Below are 19,747 nucleotides of genomic sequence, written 5' to 3'. Positions count from 1 at the left end.
TTTTTTTTTTTTTTTTTTAAAGATTTTTTTTCTTTTTATTTATTTATTTGAGAGAGAGAATGAGATAGAGCATGAGAGGGGGGAGGGTCAGAGGGAGAAGCAGACTCCCTGCCGAGCAGGGAGCCCGATGCGGGACTCGATCCCGGGACTCCAGGATCATGACCTGAGCCGAAGGCAGTCGCTTAACCAACTGAGCCACCCAGGCGTCCCTATATATGGTATTCTTACAATAAAGTAAGCTACAGAAAAGAAAATGCTACTAAGAAAATCATAAGGAAGGGAAAATACATTTACAGTATGGTATTGTAATGCTAGAAAAAAAATCCACATGTAAATGGATCCACGCAGTGCAAACCCATGTTGTTCAAAAGTCTACTATATTTTCTCTTCTATATAGTGTTCTCTCCTGTTAATCTCGGATTGCTAAAGATGGAAAGATGCTTAGTCCAATCTCCTCATTTTAAAAGCAAGGAAAGAAGTATTGGAAGAGGTCAAATAAATGGCCATGGTCACACAGTTAGCTTCTTACCACCAAATCAGCTTCTCTTCCCTCATCTTTGCATTCACATACAATGTGCTGGAAAATCTTACAGAAATCCAAAGTCAATGTGCATATTCAAAGGAGGAGTGGAGATAAGCAGTATCATGTAAATGCAAATGTAAAAACACCCCCCACCCCATGACTCAATTTATGTTGGTCCATGAACAGTTAACAGTTTTTAACATCTAACACTTTTCTTCCAGTCTTAACTGGCAGCCAGAGTTATTTTGCAAAACTCTGTTTGCAAGTCCCCAAGAGGAATACATGTGTAAGTATGTTTTAAATTTGCAAATGTTTTCTCTTTGAACTCCTTAAAAAGTAACACGAACCATCTTCATCTTTAAACTGCTCTGTTGAGTTTGTTATGGTATGCTTATGCATACCTCCCTCTTTTTCTGTGACTACCCAGAATGTCTGTCACTGGGGCACATGACTCTTAGAACTGAACTCTTCAAGGGGCGGCTCTGTTGGTTGACATCTGCCTTCAGCTCAGGACATGATCCCCGGGTCCTGGGATCAAGTCCTGCATCTGGCTCCTTGCTCAGCGGGGAGCCTGCTTCTCCCTCTGCCTGACTGTCCCCCTGCTTGGGCTCACTCTCTCTCTCTCTCTGACAAATAAATAAATAAAATCTTAAAAAAAAAAAAAAAAGAACTGAACCCTTCAAGTAAATAGAAATTTCCTTATGTAGATGATATTGGCTTTCACCCTTAACGGAAATAGGGCAGAAGGAATGAGATCAAGGAGGAAATAAATTTGGATGGGAAGAAGCCATCATAACCTTGTGAATAAAATGCACATGAGAGTTTCAGTAACACTTAAGGGCACAAAGGGAAAGACAGGGATTCTCCAGAAGAGAGGAGAGCAGCACCATATCGGGAGCTGGGCCCAGGGGTGTGGATCTGCACCATGATGCATAAAATGCTGAGGACAAGGGCATCCTTTGTTTTTTGTTTTTATTTTTTTTTTAAGTTGTCTTTATATAAGTAATCTCTAGACCCAACGCGGGGCTCAAACTCATGACTATAAGATCAAGAGTCACAAGCTCGGGGCGCCTGGGTGGCTCAGTCATTAAGCGACTGCCTTTGGCTCAGGTCATGATCCCAGAGTTCTGGGATCGAGCCCCGCATCGGGCTCCCTGCTCGGCAGGAAGCTTGCTTCCCCTCTCCCACTGCCCCTGCTTGTGTTCCTTCTCTCGCTGTCTCTCTCTCTCTCAAACAAATAAATAAAATCTTTAAAAAAAAAAAAAAAGAGAGAGTCACAAGCTCTTCCGAGGGAGCCAGCCAGGCACCCCGGACAAGAGTACACTTTGAACCAGAGTCTACCATGCACCAGGAAGAAGCTTTGGGAAATTTTCACAGGTGGCTCTCCTCTGTCCACACAGCACCAGTTGATGCCCTTGAAAACGTTCTCATGTGCCCACTTCATTCTTTTTTTTTTTTTTAAAGATTTTATTTATTTATTTGAGACAGAGAGAATGAGAGACAGAGAGCATGAGAGGGAGGAGGGTCAGAGGGAGAAGCAGACTCCCCGCCGAGCAGGGAGCCCGATGCGGGACTCGATCCCGGGACTCCAGGATCATGACCTGAGCCGAAGGCAGTCGCTTAACCAACTGAGCCACCCAGGCACCCCTGCCCACTTCATTCTTAATGAGGCCAACCACATTAGTCATGCAGCTCACAGACAAATAGGAATGTCTGCAGCTCTGGACACCGTCACGAACTTGTTGTATTTTGCACAGGAAGCTCAGCTCCGCATGCTCAAATGTCATCCTCTAAAGGTCAGCTCTAAGTACACAGAAGCCGTCTAGGAACACTGACAGTGGAGCTGAGTGCTCAGCACATCAAACAAGAAGGCCGTACAGGGGTTTCTCTCTACTTTACCAGGGCCAGGTACAGGTGGACCACGCCAGCCTTCACCTTGCCCTTTGGAGAGGAAAGCAGTCTCTCCAGACTTTCCTGTTGGAAACAAAGCCTGAGACTGAAAAGAGGAAAGGAGGTCCAAAAGAACCTATCCTGCTGCAACCAAACTAGACCAACCTGGACCCTGAGATCCTTGACCTGCTGTGTGCCTTCTCCAAGCATAAAGGAAAACTCGGTTCCCGCAGCATGCCTCTCTGCTCCGCAAATAGTCCCTTTGCCTGGAGCATCCTCCCCATTCCGCCTGCCAGTACACAGCAAATCAGTGGGAAAGAGTCTGAATGAATTCAGAGACCACATGCTCCAACCCCTTCTACCTGCCCATCAAAGGCCACTTCAGTCAGCACCTCCTCCATTAAGACTTTTTGGGGTCCCTCTGTCTCTCAATACTTCGGCACTTTGGCACTCCCTTATGGTATTGATCACATTCTGTCTTGTATTAGAGTTAATTATGTACAGATTTTTCACACCCATTACCAGACCAGTTTAAAACCTACAAATTCAATAATTCGTCCTAAATATTGAACAATAACATTTGTACTTTCTACAATTAAAAGGCTGTATGCAGGGCGCCTGGGTGGCTCAGTTGTTAGGCGTCTGCCTTCGGCTCAGGTCATGATCCTGGGGTCCTGGGATCGAGACCCTCATAGGGCTCCCTGCTCCTTAGGAAGCCTGCTTCTCCCTCTCCCACTCCCCCTGCTTGTGTTCCCTCTCTCGCTGTGTCTCTCTCTGTTGAATAAATAAATAAAATCTTAAAAAAAAAAAAAAAAGACTGTATGCTTTGGTAGGGAAGCATACCATTTTTTAAAACAAAACGAACTTTGTTTCTCTCCTTCTCTGTTTCCCACGTGCCTGCGCCGTGTGTCTAGTGGGTGCTCAGCCCGCCTTGATCCCAACCATGTGGCGGGCTGTGAGCGTTTTCAGGACAAAGGCAGCCTAACTGCTCTCTGTGAGCCCTCTATGATTAAGCACAGGATCCAGAACACAGTAAAAACACAATAAACGTATAATGAAATGAATAAAGCTAGCATTAAGTCAATGATGAGTAAAACCTAAGATTAAGCGGTCCCACCCAAGGCTTCCCGGTGCCCCACGGAGACCACACAACTCCCTTAGCACAGGAAACAGCATGACTCTTGATCAGCAAGCAGCATACAACACACAGCTTCCTACTCTTCCTTTCCCTGCAGCTCGGTGCCCTTGGCGGGGAGCCACCTGCCTCCAGCCTTCTTTGGAAAAGTACTCATGGGACAATGGCGTTAACATTGCACAGACTAACACTGCTTTGGATTTTTGGGGGGAGCCATAGCTGCTGTTACTGTTACTGCTCCTGCTGAAATCCATTTGGCAAATGCCTTGGGAATGCAGCTTCTCAAATGGTTTAGAGGGTTCTCTACGTTTGACCCCTGCAGCATCACTTTCCACATTCTCAATGAGAAACCAGAAGGCACCCACCACCCCCGTTTCCTGGATTCATGGCAACAGTAGGCGGCAGGGGACAGTATGCTCCTGGGCAGATGCCAGGTTGGGGGGGGGGTGGGTAGAGGTGTGAGGGGTGGGTACACGCCGAGCAGCAGAATTCGGTAAACGCTGACCACCAACCACCCCACCCCTCACCCCTTGCATTGTCCTTTACAGCCTTCTGCTAGTCAGTAACAGATCTCTGCAGCCTAGATACTAGAAGCCATGATCTGGGATTTAGGGGTAAAAGTGCCCATAGGAGACAAAAACACCCTGAGAGGATTCAGCCGGACCAATCTCTTGGTCACGGGACTGTGTGCGGGGCCGAGGGAGAATCTCTGCTGATTTCAGTTCATTATGTTTCCTATGACTTCAGATCTCAGGGGCAGGCTGGCTGGTGGAGTAGGTAACAACTGTATTCAATCCTGGTCTCTGAGCAAATTCTTTAAGAATATTACTTTATGCAGTTGCCTAAAGAGCGTCTCCTCTGGGCTCACAGTTGCTACATTGTCTATAGCCGTGGTCTAATCCCCATCTTACTGTCCCTGCTCCTGAAACATTCATTGCCAGATCTCTACAGGCTCCTTTGAAGGAAACTTCTTTTAGTAGTTTATGCTAGTGTGATGTCCTTTACAAGGGATTCTCAACAACTGTTTCTCCAAGTGTTCCTTTCTGGGTGAGAAGCTAGGGAATAACGGCGAAGGCGGTGATGTCCCCCATGACCAGGGTAGGCCTGACATGTGACATGTGTCCTGAATGAGGGGGTGCTCTCCACTGCCCCCAGTGCAAGCTATGTGTACGGGGGTGAATAGTGTCCTCCCAGACTTCATGTCCCCCTAGAACCTGTGACTGTGACTTAATTTGGAAATGGGGTCCTGGCAGATAATCAAGTTAAGATGAGGTCACGCTGGATCAGGGTGGGCCTTAAATCCAATATGACTGGGGTCTTTCCAAGGAGAGAGACACGGACACACAGGAGGAGGACCTGTAACAACAGAGGCAGAGATTGGAGTCATGCATCCAGCAAGCCAAGAAAGTGCCATATCCCTAAATTCTCCTTTGCCATGTCATCTATTAAGTATCTAGCTCACGGCAGAAGCTAGGCTAGATCCTAGAACTACAATGGCACATGAGTCTCTTCCTGCCCCCCGGACTGAGACAGCCATGCAAGCAAACACATAGTGGAGAGGGACACGGGCAGTCATAAATGTGTATACAAGGAATAGGACTAGCAGAAAGGAGCAATTAAAAGGCTGTATGCAGGGCGCCTGGGTGGCTCAGTTGTTAGGCGTCTGCCTAACACTGCTTTGGACCTGCCTTTACAAACCCTGCTTAGGTGGCTTCATGAGAAGCTTCTTGGAGGCAGAAACACCTAAGCAGGGTTTGTAAAGGCAGGTCCAGGAGCAGAAGTTGCTGAATCACAGGAGCCTGACGCAGAAATGGCAGTGACCGAGCATGGTATATGCAGACAACTGCACAAATTTATTTCTACTGAAGGTACAAGGGACGGAGAGGTCGAGATGACAAAGGAGGTGCAGACCGGGGCTGGGTCATGGCAGGTTAGGAGAGTTTCACTTAACTCCGTGAGCAATGGGGAGTCGTTGGAGAGTTTAAAGGAGAGGAATAGTGAGTCACATTGTGTTCCGAAAGATCGTCTGGGCTGCTTTGGGAGGCAAGACCAGGAGAAGCAGAACCTGTCGAAGGCTTGAACTCAGGCGGTGGGGGTAGAGCCGAGGGGAGAGAATGGATTGGGGCAGTATTTAAAAGAGAAAATTAAATACTGTGCATGTAGAGAATGGGGAAGGAGAAGAGAGGAATCATTTCCTGTTTCACCTTCCCTTTTTCAGAGTTGGGTTGCAGGGCAGGACCGGCACAGCTGGGAGATTGGTTTCATGCAAATGGATTAATAAGCAAGTGAGTAAATAGGCAGAGGACAGTCCAGAGCAGTTTCTCACTGCTGGAGAAAGGCATAATGTGCGTGGAAAGGAGAAACTGTGGGATTGGACTGGAATTGGAGGTATTGGTTTGCAGTCATGGTTTTTTAAGATAGATAATGTGGTGGTGAGGTAGATGGGGGGACGGAGAGAGATGTTGGGGCGCCTGGGTGGCTCAGTCAGTTAAGCATCTGAGTCTTGATTTCGGCTCAGGTCACAATCTCAGGGCCATGAGATTGAGCCCCGAGTCGGGCTCCATGCTGGATGTGGAGCCTGCTTATGTTTCTTCCTCTCCTCCGTCCCCCCCCTCCCCCTCCCCCTCCCCCTCCCCACTCACACTCTCTCTTTCTAAAAAAATTAAAAAATAAAAAAAAGAGAGAGAGATTATATAGAAATAGATATCCGTGTATGGATGTGTTGTATGTCCTACCCATGCACATTTAGAGGGGTTGAGAAGCAACGGCACCCCGGTTGCCATGAGCATCCTGGCACCCAAATCTCAGTTTCTGGCTTCTTGGAGAAATGTCTGATTCCAAGGCTAAGACAGGAAAAGAACAAGATGAGTCTGGAAATTATGTGCCAGGAAGTAAAGAAGCACTCAGAGAAATAGGAGGACATGCTTCAAGGGCACAGGATCCAGCACAACAGGGCTCCCTCTGGCCAAATCTGGGACGGTCTGAGCATCAAAATTAATAATGACACTAACTGATTATAATCCACTGAAAAAATCAAAATTCATGAGTTCATATGGATATAAATAATACTAATAAATGTGAGGAAAAAGAGAAAGCTCTACTTTATGGTGGAAGGCCAATTAATAAATATAGAAGGGATGATGGAATTAGAAAATCATTACTTGGCAACCATCACAGCAATAACTAATTTAGATAGAATCTTTAGATGCTAAAACCAGCATGTGAACATTTAATGAAGATATGGACATAGTCTCAAAAGAGCTCCCCAAAATATTTACCTGCTTATTAAGTAATGAGTACAAAATACTTACTAATTAACTAAAGTGGACAAACTTAGTCAACACCATCACCATCAAATGATAAAATATAACATTATCAGTAAAAAGATAAACCCACATTAAGTTATTCTGATAAACTGAGAAAACACAGCATCCCTTCCATGAAGTTCCTGCCAACACTGCATTACTGGAATCTAATAACGAGAAAACATCAGACAAACCCAAAGTGAGGGGCATGCTACAGAGTAATTAGCCTGTTGTCTTTAAAAAAAAAAAAAAAAAAAAAAAAAGTCAAAGTTGTGAAAAGCCAGGAAAGAATGAGGAAATGTTCCAGATTGAGGGAGAGTAAAAAAGACATAATGATTAAATACAACACATGATCCTGGGTTGGGTTCTGAAATTATAAAGAGCATTACTGAAATGCCTTTTGAAATTTGAAAGGGGTCCATGGGTGTATTGGCAGAGGGCAATATTACAGCAATATTCATTTCCTGATCTTGATGGTTTCACTCTGGTTATATAAGTGTCCTTGTTTATAAGTAATAAAAGGTAATGGCGCATCATGTCTGCCCTGCTCTCAACTGGTTCGGAAAAAAAATAGTAACAATAATATGCATAAGTATACAGATAGAACGATAAGACAAACGTGGGAAATGTTAACAATTGATGAAGGATGTATAGAGGTTCTTATGCTATTACAATTTTTCTGAGTTTGAAGTTGTTTTAAAATAAAACTTCTAAATGTATTAATATTCTAGAAAATGCAAACTCATCTATAGTGACAGAAAGCAGATCACTGACTGAGCAGGGAGGGGCCAGAGGGAAGAGTTAGGATTACCAAGGGCACCAGGAAACTTTGGGGCGTGATGGATATATTCATTATCTCCACCATGGCAATGGCTTTCTTGGTGTAAATATATGTCAAAACTTATACAGTCCCTTTAACAATCTGTCAGTAAGTAAGATAATAGAAAAAAATATTTTAAAAATTCCTGATATCTGCCTAGGGGCTCCAACCACCCTCTTTATCATATGAATGCTTTTTTGTTATTTCCATATTCCATATTCCTGAAACATCCCATCCTAGGAACTTCCTCCCTCTTATCTACTCCTTCATATTTGAGAAGATAATGGGTTTCCATCTCCTCCACTGACTCTTCCTACACCAAAGTCTGCTGTGCCTTTCATTAATTCAACAAAGCTTACTGTTGAATTTTAAAGCATACTAACCTGAGGCATCTGGGTGGCTCCATTGGTTAAGTATCCAACCCTTGATTTTGGCTCAGGTCATGATCTCGGGCTCATGAGATCGAGCTCTGCATCTAGCTCCACACTGGGTGTGGAGCCTGCTTGGAATTCTTTCCCCCTGTCCCTCACCACACCCCCTCTCTAAAAAAAATTTAAAAATTAAAAAAAAAAAGCATACTAACCTTTACATACATCCAATGAGAGTATGTAACTTTTTCTATTGCTATATCTATAATCATTTCAAAAGTTCTTTTTTATGTGTCCTGCTTATTTTTACATTAGAATTGAATGTCAAGATGTTTACATTCCTGGAGAGTAACACATTGTCAAACTGCATTGTACAGTGCGTACCTGGGTAAAATCAGAGGAGGGACAGGTGGGAGTGGGAATACAGTGAATGTAGCTGAGACAGGGGGCTTGGAGGTGTAGCTTCAGTTCTACCACTAACCAGCTATGTGCCAAGCACGCTTTGCTTCACTGCCTTAGGTCTAGATTTCCCCATAGGTCAAAACAAAGGTTGGATCAAATGTCATATAACCCACCTCGAAAACATTCTGAGTCTTGGATTATTTGAATAGTGAACACTAGATGGAGCCCATGAGCCCATGTGAGGCTTTGGGCATTGCAAGGACAGGCCTTGCTGCAGCGGGAAGCCCAGAAAGCATGGGTTGGAGATGATCCTGTGCTTGATGCAATAGGGCAGAAACAACTGAGAAGTTGTGCCCCATAGACAATGGTATTTTTGTGTCTTTAACATCTGGACCAGGAAACTAGGGATCACAGGAAGTTAGGCCAAAGTGAAAGTTATACACATTTTTTATTCTCCACTTTACTAAATCCCAAGAATCTTTAACATAGAGTTTGCAAACTCTATGATTTTCTGTATTATCTGAAGGGAAACTTACTTAGGAATTCCACGTGTTTTTAGCCAAATATGTTCAAATGAATATTATTTCGAGAGAAAGGGGATGTTAATCTAGTCTGTCAAAGGTATTCAAGGGTGTTGGAGAGGAATCATTTTTTTAGAATTTGAAAATAAAATTTCTATGAGATTTCTTAAAATGGATAAGAATTTATTTTTTCGCATAAGAATTTAAAAACTGTCAAGCTATAAGCAGATAGAAAAACGATTGGCTTTGTGTCCTTTTTGTATGCTAATAAATTAAGTCCACTAACACTTGTTGAACATAGAAGTATCAAATGCCATAGTGTAACTGATTCCTTACTAAGCGTTTACAAGTCACACACGTAAGGAGTGACATACCAGCTCCTCCCCGAATAATCCTTTTCTTCTGTCCTGCTGAATATTTCAAAACCCTTTGTAAACTTACTTCAGCATCTCTGTGGGGTATTCCCTTCCACTGCAAACCTGTAACAGTCAGACACTGTCTTTGACAAGACCAAATCTAGATACTTGAAAAAGGATAATGCTAAGACTCAGGAGCAATTTCATTCAGACTCAACAAGCACTTAATGAGAAAATGGTCTTGGCAGGAATTTTCATTCCTTTATTTCTTCCTCACAACATCTTTGTTGATAGCCATTTTATTTATTTAAGAGAGAGAGAGATAGCACGAGAGCACAAACAGGGGTGGGGAGGGGGCAAAGGGAGAGGGAGAAGCAGACTACCCGCTGAGCAGGTAGTCTGGACCCCAGGATCATGACCTGAGGGGAAGGCAGACGCCTAACCTACGGAGCCACCCAGGTGCCCCTGTCAAGAGCCATTTTTAATGACATTTTATAAATGATGACATGAAATTTTAGAGATATTAAGTAATTTGTACTAAGAATACAAGTGCCAAAGTCAGAATTCCAACCAAAGTCTCTTGATTTCAAGCCTTCTTTCCAATCCACTGAGGTGGAGGAGATGATTGATTACTTATGCCCTAACACAGAAGGTAGAGACCTCACAGGTGAGTCATCATGAAGCTATGGAACGTTTTCCCCGGCCCTGTTGGAGCTGTTCTCTTTGTCGTACCCCTTTTCACAATTATTATTCCTTTTCCCTCGGCAAAGAAGAATCTGGGGCTGCACAGGGGCAGACGCGGTGGCTTGTTACCAATAGCACAGTGCTAACCTTGCCAGCCAGCAGCACAGGAGAAATGAAATCATATAAAAGCATTGACAAATAGCAACACGAGGAAAGCAATACAACTGCTAAGGGGCAACCCTCCATTCTCCGCAACACAAACCAGAGAAAGAAAAGGTATCTGTGGCTGAAGCTCACCGCAGTATCAAAGATCTGGTTTAGTTGGTGGTGTTGGCGTTGTTTTAAAGGGATGGTGCAGGCACTGCATTCTCTGAGCTACATGAGGTGAGGGGTCTTTAAGTGTCTTTCTTCTTGCCCACACACAAGTGCAGGATGCCGAGTTCCAGCCGATCCTTACCAAGGCGGTGAGATCTGAGCACCTGTTGAGGAAGTGAGATCTGAGCACTTGGTGAGGAAGTTTTCCCTTCACGTAAGAGAGCAAAGAAGAGGGATGCCTGGGTGGCTCAGTCGGTGAAGTGTCTGCCTTCGGCTCGGGTCATGATCCCAGCATCCTGGGATCGAGCCCCACACGGGGCTCCCTGCTCAGTGGGGAGCCTGCTTCTCCCCTGCCTGCCGTTCCCTTGCTTGTGCTTGCTCTCTCCCTCTCTCTCTCTCCATGTCAAATAAATAAATAAAATCTTAAAAAAAAAAAAAAGCGAGAGCAAAGAAGAGGGACATGAACATGGAGAAGAATACCTATATTTTTCCCCACAGGCTTGATAAAGTTGACGTCTTTCTATATGACTTCCTGCAGTTCAGGAGACAAGACTGGAGTGAAGGCGTCAAGAGTTCTGCTCGTCAGCCCTGTAACTTTCATATCAAACTAAGGGCATTGTCCTCTACATAGAAGTCTCTCCTGAGGAGGGCAGCGGTCCCTACAAGGGGAGGAAAGCTTGGTCCATGCTCCATGTCTGCTGAGCTGGGCGTAGGACAGTCAGGCTGTGACATTCCATCTCCCTTTTCAGGGACTTCAGCCCCAGTCAGTTCCATGGACAGCAGAGAAAGCCGGCTCTCTTAGCCCAGCCCGCTGGCCAAGCCTTGGCAGGTCCTTTTGTTGTGGCAAGGCTGAACCAAAAGAGAAGTTTCGCTGCACTATTTACTTTCTCTCCAGGTATCTCTGGCTCACCACTCTGGTGTAGCCGGCCCTGCAGGAGGCATACAGTCCCCTCCCACTTCCCCCGCAGGGTTGCTGGTCTACCGTTTTTTTGCGCTTGCTCAGTGGTAAGAAATCCCACTTGACTTCAGCATTCCTTTCTGACGATTACCATATGCCTCTAGAGACCTGGAAGCTTCACCCTGGCTTGCACTGTCACGGTGGAGGCCATTCTTACCCGGGTCGGGCTGAAAGCTTGCCTTTTCTTTTTCTTTATCTTTTTAAAATTATATTAAGCTACCTTGTCTCTATGTGATTCTGTGACAGTGAATTGCACAGGCTAATTATTCCCTCCATTAAAAAACAGTTTCCTTTACATCATGTAAAGCATGTTGCCTTGTCTCTAGCCTGAGATGATTGGCACAGGTAGCCAGGCTGAGTTTAATTAAGGGATTTTCATGTGTCAACAGCTGAGAATAAGAGTCTCACTTCTCTTAACTCAAGGGGAGACTTTGATTAAATGGCCATTATCCCCAGGACCACATCCTCCTGCTGTCTCCCCGTCCAGATCCTCTGCCTGTCTCCCTTCCTCTATGCCAGGAAGAAGGTCTGGGAAGGAAAGGTTACATTGCCCAAGACCACAAGCTGTCTGCAGAAGGGCAGAAAACACCTACTCATGCAGAGAGAACAGTGGGCTCTGGGGCTTACAGAACAATCGTACAAGATTTCCCTAAAAAGCAGAGAAGGTTTAAAACGTTATTTTCCCCCCAATTTTTAGAAAATATCTTTATTTACTGAGGCACCTATAAGCTTTTGCTTGTTGAATTGTTTATTTCGTGAGTAGGAAACATATGCATTAGGTAAAAGGGTGTGTAGCGAAAAGCAACCTTCTTCCCCTCAGTCCTCAGCCACTCAGTTCCAGTTCCCTGGCATTACCCTTCCACAGATATTTTGCTCAGTTAGAGATTTATGTATGTGTGCATATTCAGTTCTTCTGAAATTCAAATTTAACTGGGCTTCCTGCATTTTCTCTGGCAATCCTATACTGGGTGTCACTGTTTCTAGTTCTCTGGAACAGAACTAGAATATATAGATATATAAAATACATATAGTTATGAGTACATAAAGTTGACGTCTTATGACGTCTTATGACGTCATAAAAATAATACATAAATAACGTATTATAAATAATATATGAAAAATATATTAATTTGGGGCGCCTGGGTGGCTCAGTCGTTAAGCGTCTGCCTTCGGCTCAGGTCATGATCCCAGGGTTCTGGGATCGAGCCCCGCATCGGGTTCCCTGCTCGGCCAGGAGCCTGCTTCTCCCTCTCCCACTCCCCCTGCTTGTGTTCCCTCTCTAGCTGTCTCTCTCTCTCTCTCTGTGTCAAATAAATAAATAAAATCTTAAAAAAAAAAGAAAAGAAAAATATATTAACTTGTGTTTCTACACATATCTATTATTTCTCTATTATATCTATTATAATATATAATATATAGAGATACAGCTATTATTTCTATATCTATTATAATATGTAATATATATAAGATATAAATAACATATGTAAAATATATCAATCCATGTTTATACATGTAACTTATTATTTCTATATCGTCTGTGTGAATATATATATCATATATATCATACATCAGCATGAACTCATATTTAACTTTAAATACATTTAAATATAATTTAATTTCTAAATTTTAATTTATAAAATATGTATTTAATTCAAATATTTAATATATTTAAAGTTAAATACGAGTTCATACTGATGTATGCTATATATGTTCATAATTTAAATATGGAGATATATGAGATATATGTATTTAAAATTAAATATGAGTTTATATTCGTGTCCCTGACTCTAATCTAGTACCATAGGGTTTCTTCTACTGTCTTCCCTTTGCTTATCTATAACTTCCCTCTCTGATAGTGGAAAACCTGGCCCCCATTATCCATCATCTTGTTTGTCCATTATTACTCACTTTACATGTAAAACAGTTTCAGAATTGTTAACTCATAACCCCATGAGGAACAAATTTACTAACTGGAGAATAGTGTTTGCATATAGCATCTTTTGTCTTTAGCCTGATAATTCCAAGTCCAAACAGTGGTTTCCAAAGTTACTTAGATGAGCTCTTTCTCCCCCAACCCCTTCCTGATGTTCTATCATACATTTGTAATATAGTTAGATCCATCTGTCAAAGTCTGCATACCATCTTGGGATCCCCTAACATTCTGGTGGATTTTTTTTTAAGATTTTATTTATTTATTTGAGAGATTTTGTTTATTTATTTGATAGAGAGAGAGAACACGAGCAGGGGGGAGAGGGAGAGGGAGAAGCAGATTCCCCATTGAGCAGGGAGCCTGACGTGGGGCTTGATCCCAGGACTCCAGGATCATGACCTGAACTGAAGGCAAATGCTTAACCGACTAAGCCACTCAGGCGCCCCTCTGGTGGATCTTTTAAAAAATTGTATACATTGAAGTTCACTCTTTATGATGTATGGTTCTATGGATTTTGACAAATTCAGACTCATTATCCACCCGGTATCATACAGAACAGTTCTATCAGCCTGAAAATTCCTCCATGAATCCTCTTTGTAGTCAACCACTGCTCCCCTCCACCAACCCCTGGCATCTGGTTTTTATTCCTATAGTATTGCCTTTTCTAGGGTGATTATGCAGTGATTCTCTGCAAAGAAATGAGATTATTTTGGTTCAATTAAAATTACCATGATTCTTTCATGAGAAATGTATTAATATAGGATAAAGGTGGTACCATATTAATGAGAAAGTGGTTCTTACCATCTCAGTGTTCATTCTTTTGTGAGGACACAAACACATACACCCTTTATGCCACTGACTGGTCACTGTGAAAAGTGCCAAATAAGAAGTATAAAATGTATTGAGAATTTAAGGAAAGAGAATTTAAAAATATTTAGTAGATGTTAGATCCTTGTTAAGAATTTATATTCTTGGGGCGCCTGGGTGGCTCAGTCAGTTAAGCGTCTGCCTTGGCTCAGGTCATGATCCCAGGGTCCTGGGATGGAGCCCCGCATCGGGCTCCCTGCTCAGCGGGAAGCCTGCTTCTCCCTCTCCCACTCTCCCTGCTTGTGTTCCCTCTCTCACTGTGTCTCTCTCTGTCAATTAAATAAATAAAATCCTTAAAAAAAAAAAAAGATTTTATATTCTTGGCTTAATAAAAGCTTTACCGCTTGGAAAGGATGAAAAAGATTGAAAAGTATTCTAATTAAGGATAAGTCTGCCTTACAGAATATATTAAAATAGATTAGCTTAATTGTGACAACATGAATTGATTTCTACCCGATAATGTTGATACAATGCGGTTTTGCTTACTGCCTGTACAAAGTTTCCAAATTTAGGTATAGCTTGCCCACACATACAGATCTACCTCTATGGTTTTCCTTGAGAACTATTTTAGCTGCCTGGTAAGATCCTCTTCGTGTCTTGCTTCACCCAGTATAATGACTTCACGTAATCATTAGGGTAATCACCACCTCACAAAAGCAGAATAGCAAGCCCTAAAAGAAATGGAGAATAAAAGAATATGGTCTCAAATTTTAGAAATCTAAAAATTCTAATGTAACCAGTAGCCTGCACGTTGATGTATCCACTCAACCAACAAACATCCACTGAGAAAATGTTGGGGGCTAAATATTATGCTATAAATTGAAAATACAGTAAAAATGGGGCTTAGACTCTACTAACAAAGACTTACAGAGAAGCCAGAATAAGAGACTGATGCTTGTTAGGAGAAATGTGGTCAAGGAATGTAAAATTTGGTTGGACACGAGACAGCGCTTCCTAAAGGAGAGGACGAGAGAGTTAAATCCTGAGTTATGCTCTTCATCTTGAATGGGACTTCGAAGATTCAATGGTTTGGTTTCACTCAACAAATGTTTATTTAGTAACTCTAGACACAACCTGGACCATTAAGCCAAGTGAAGAAAACACTAGATAGCGTGCTTTGGTTTGGGATTATGAAGCATGCCTCAGAATGTGAACTTATTTTCCTCTCTCCCTATTCTTTGCTCTACTTGACAAACTAACAAGCAGAAGAAGAGTCATTGAAAACTAGTAATTAATGAGTATATAAACACTTAAGAATGCCGTTCAAGTGTTTAAACATCCTTGAGAGCCCTTACATAGGTCAAACATGTCCCTAGTCTTCCCATTTACACCATGAATTCTCCGGGCAAACTTCATTTTCATGTGCAATTTCAAGGTAAGGTTCAGCTCAGCGTTATGCAAAAGCAACAAGCGAATAGGACTGGAGGCCTGAAGTTGTATTTTAAGTGGAAAGATACTAAAAGTGTTTGATGCCCTATTTTTGGTCATATTGGATCTCCCATGTTGCACATAATCAAAAATGTATAATTTAGCTCATTTTTATATTTGGTCATAAATATTCTAATCTTTGGTTATTTAAATAACAGAATCCGCCCCCCTCACATTAGGGAGAAAAAGGAGGAAAAGAAATTACCTCAGGCAACAAACTGAGGGTTGCTGGAGTGGGGGGTGGGGTGGGAGGGATGGGGTGACTGGGTGATAGACACTGGGGAGGGTATGTGCTCTGGTAAGCGCTGTGAATTGTGCAAGACTGTTGAATCTCAGATCTGTACCTCTGAAACAAATAATGCAATATATGTTAAGAAAAAAAGAAGAAGAAGAAGAAGGTAGCAGGAGGGGAAGAATGAAGGGGGGGAAATCGGAGGGGTAGACGAACCATGAGAGACGATGGACTCTGAAAAACAAACAGGGTTCTAGAGGGGAGGAGTGTGGGAGGATGGGTTAGCCTGGTGGTGGGTATTGAGGAGGGCACATTCTGCATGGAGCACTGGGTGTTATGCACAAACAATGAATCATGGAACACTTCATCTAAAACTAATGATGTAATGTATGGGGATTAACATAAGAATAAAAAAAAAAAGAAATTACCTCAGGCAGGTCAAAGACCTTTAAGAAAAACACCAAAATGTCATTAATTGCCATCTTTGGATTATGGGATTGTGGGTCATTTCATTCTCTTGTATGTTTTTTGTATTTCCCAAGGGCTCTGTAATTACCATGGCTTGCTTCTTTAGGAAAAACTTGAAATAAAATTACAAAAGACCTTAAGACAGTAGCCTGAAATCCGTGCGGTGCTTTCAAGAGCATTAATACTTACAGAGTAAACACTTTTGTAAGCAGCATGATTGGGTCTGTGTTTAATGTCAATCTTTTTACTAATTTGGCTGCACATAGATCCCGAATCAGAGAGCCTTAGTAATGAGAAACCTATCGGAAGACTGCACAGCACGAGTAAGCAAAGGCCAACGAGATAGAGAGGCTTGTAGAGAGCTAATAGCCTAGAAACTGAGTTAGATGCTAGGGAAAAGAGAACTGGAAGCAGAAGGGGCAGCAACAGAGAGAAATTCGGTCATCCCAATAGCAGAGCCTTGCTTAGAAAGCAACAGACATCGACTCTTTAAGGGACAAGATAACAAGATTAATAGAGCTGCTTGTTATCAGAATAGCTTTTTAGTGCTCTTTGAGGTCTGCGTGTCCTGTTCCTGGCTCTGTGACTGATGAGATTATTTTGTTCTTTCTCTGCTTTGCATATGTTCTTGCAACACAAAGGACAACCTGAGAATGTATCTGCTCCTTGCAACTTACAAGAAGCTAACTGGCATAGACAAATATTCAGGTTGTGTCCAATTAAAAAAAAAAAAAAAGTTCTTTAAAACACTGATAAGCAGCCTAGAAGATAAATTTTTGTCTGTGTTTATAGTTATATCCTTAGGACTGAGCCCTCGAATAAAAATGGATAGGTCAAAGGATAAAGAACTTTTTGAATACTTCCAGCTTTTCAAAAACTGCTTTGATTATGATTGACTTTGATTATTTTTGTATGACTTTTATATCTTTTAATTTTTTTAATTTTGTGCATTGTCTGTTTCTCTTCTGTGTCTCTACGGCTAAAACTACATTTTGGCGGGCCCAATCTCTGTTTGCAACTAACTTTCCCAGTTAGTTATCCTTTAGTTTGTGATGTTTTTCAATGCACATATGGTTTCATGTTTATGCCGTTAAATGTACTCATTCTTTGATTTATTCAATTGAAAATTTGAGAAACGTGGTGGGATAATTTCAAAAGTTATTGAAGAAGTTATAAGCAAAACAAAGCATAGTCTATCAGTTGTAACTCAGAAAACAATGATGAGTAAAAACAAAACATATGTATAACGTGCTAGAGTAACAGGTACATTTATAATAATGAAAATGGGTTGAACTTCTTAAATTCTCCTATCAAGAGACAGTAGTTCTCAGACTGGTTAAATACATACTTATGCATGCACACGCAGATACATACAATCATGCGTTTACAAAACATACTCGAGCCAAAATGACAAAAAAAAAGAGTTGAAAGCAGATAGGCAAAGATATACTGAGGAATGAATATAAAAACAAAGCAAGAAGTAATACTGAACAAAATATAATGTAGGGCAAAAGCAGTAAGTAAGCCCCAGACCACCATTCTATCGATAAAGCTGCACCATGATGAGTCATGTGATTTTATCCATAAACACTATGTTCAGAGCAAAATACAATAGAAACATTTGAAGAAAACTCCAGAAACACAATTGTAGTGGGAAATTTTAACATGTTTGACTCTTTGACAGGCGGGATAAATACATAAATATAGAGAGCTGAGTAATTTAATAAACATGTTTGATTTAATCAATATGTTCAAAATTATACATGCTTCAAAACGATATGCCTTCATTTTTTGTATGCCTGAAATATTTATAATAATTTAATATTTTGTCAGAAGTTGGGGACATCATAAATCGAGCAGATTATCTCATGTTCTCTCTCAGTCTAAAGCAAGAGAAATTAATTTTAAAATTAAAATGTAAGTTTTTGGGTTTTGGCTTGGAGCAGGCGAAGGTGCAACTGTCTTGGGCCACCCCGAATCCGGGTTCATCCAACACCAGCCGCCTCCGCCATGCCGCCTAAGTTCCACCCAACGAGATCAAAGTCGTGTACCTGAGGTGCACCGGTGGCGAAGTCGGTGCCACGACTGCCCTGGCCCTCAAGATCGGCCCCCTGGGTCTGCCTCCAAAAGAGTTTGGTGATGACCTCATCAAGGCAACCGGTGATTGGAAGGGTCTGAGGATGACGGTGAAACTGACCACTCAGAACAGACAGGCCCAGATTGAAGTGGGACCTTTGCCTCTGCCCTGATGATCAAAGCCCTCAAGGAAACCGCCAAGGGACAGAAAGAAGCAGAAAAACATGAAGCACAGTGGAAATATCACTTTTGATGAGATTGTCAACATTGCCCGACAGATATGGCACCGTTCTTTAGCCAGAGAACTCTCTGGAACCATTAAAGAGATCCTGGGGACATCCCAGTCTGTGGGCAGCAATGTTGATGGCCACCACCCTCATGACGTCATAGATGACGTCAACAGTGATGCAGTGGAATGCCCCGCTAGTTAAGAACTACAAAGGAAAACATTTCAATAAAGGATCATTTGACCACCAAAAAATTTAAAAATTTCCTAAGTTAACTTTTAACCAAAAGAGGAAATCCATTGCTCATATATACCACATCTTGTGTATTCATCTATCAGTTGGGAGACACTTGGGTTATTTCTTTTTGACTACTATGAATAATGCTGCTATGAGCATTTGTGCTCAAGTTTTGGTGTGAGCATATGTTTTCAATTATTTTGGGTGTATATCCAGGATTGGAATGGCTGGGTCATATGGTAATTACATGTTTAATGTTTTGAGGCACAAACAGTTTTCCAAGGCAGCTGCACCATTTTACATTCCATCCAGCAATGCATGAGGGTCCCAATTTCTCTACATCCTCGCTAGCACTTGTTACTAGCCATCTTTTTGATTGTCATGTCCACGAAGTAAGGGTTACATGCAGCTCCCTGATGCATGCCTGAAGCAGTCATCTCTCTTAGGTAAGAGTTACATGCAAAACCCTCTGTGTGTGCCAAGAAGACCAATCCAATGGATGTTCAGAACTGTTTTGATGCTTGGAAACATTATCTCCTCACAGAAGACTAAAATTAGTGTATTACCTCCATATTACTGAATATCTTCATAAGGTAGAGAATTAAAGGAACTGGAGAAATACCTCTTGATTGATCTCTGTATCTCTGTTCCCTGAAATTTCTGAATCATGCTTAATTAAAAGAAACAAAGTTTCATTTTGCTTTCTGGCAAATATATATATAACATCTACTTTAGCCACTCATCCATCAGTGGACAGACACTTAGGTTGTTTTCGTATCATTATGTTTTCGTATGGCCATTATGAGTGACGCTGCAGTGAACATGGGAGTACAGATTATCTCTGTGAAATCTTGTTTTCCTTTCCTTTGGATTTATACACAGAAGTGGGATTACTAGTTTATGTGGTAGTCCTATTTTCAATTTCTTGAGGAACCTCAGTACTTTCTTCCAGAGTGGCTGCACCAATTTACATGCCCACCAACAGTGCACAAGGGGTCTCTTTTC

At 42.0% G+C, this 19,747-nt stretch overlaps 1 pseudogene; it reads left to right on the top strand.

Moving 5' to 3' along the window:
• Window positions 1-18,709, top strand: part of LOC110580792 — a 26,591-nt pseudogene extending 7,882 nt beyond the window's left edge.
• The last annotated feature ends 1,038 nt before the right edge of the window (window positions 18,710-19,747 follow it).

This window comes from Neomonachus schauinslandi, chromosome 5 (genome assembly GCF_002201575.2).
Source record: "Neomonachus schauinslandi chromosome 5, ASM220157v2, whole genome shotgun sequence".
NCBI classification, from domain to species: domain Eukaryota; kingdom Metazoa; phylum Chordata; class Mammalia; order Carnivora; family Phocidae; genus Neomonachus; species Neomonachus schauinslandi.
This window is presented reverse-complemented; position numbering and strand designations above follow the sequence as displayed.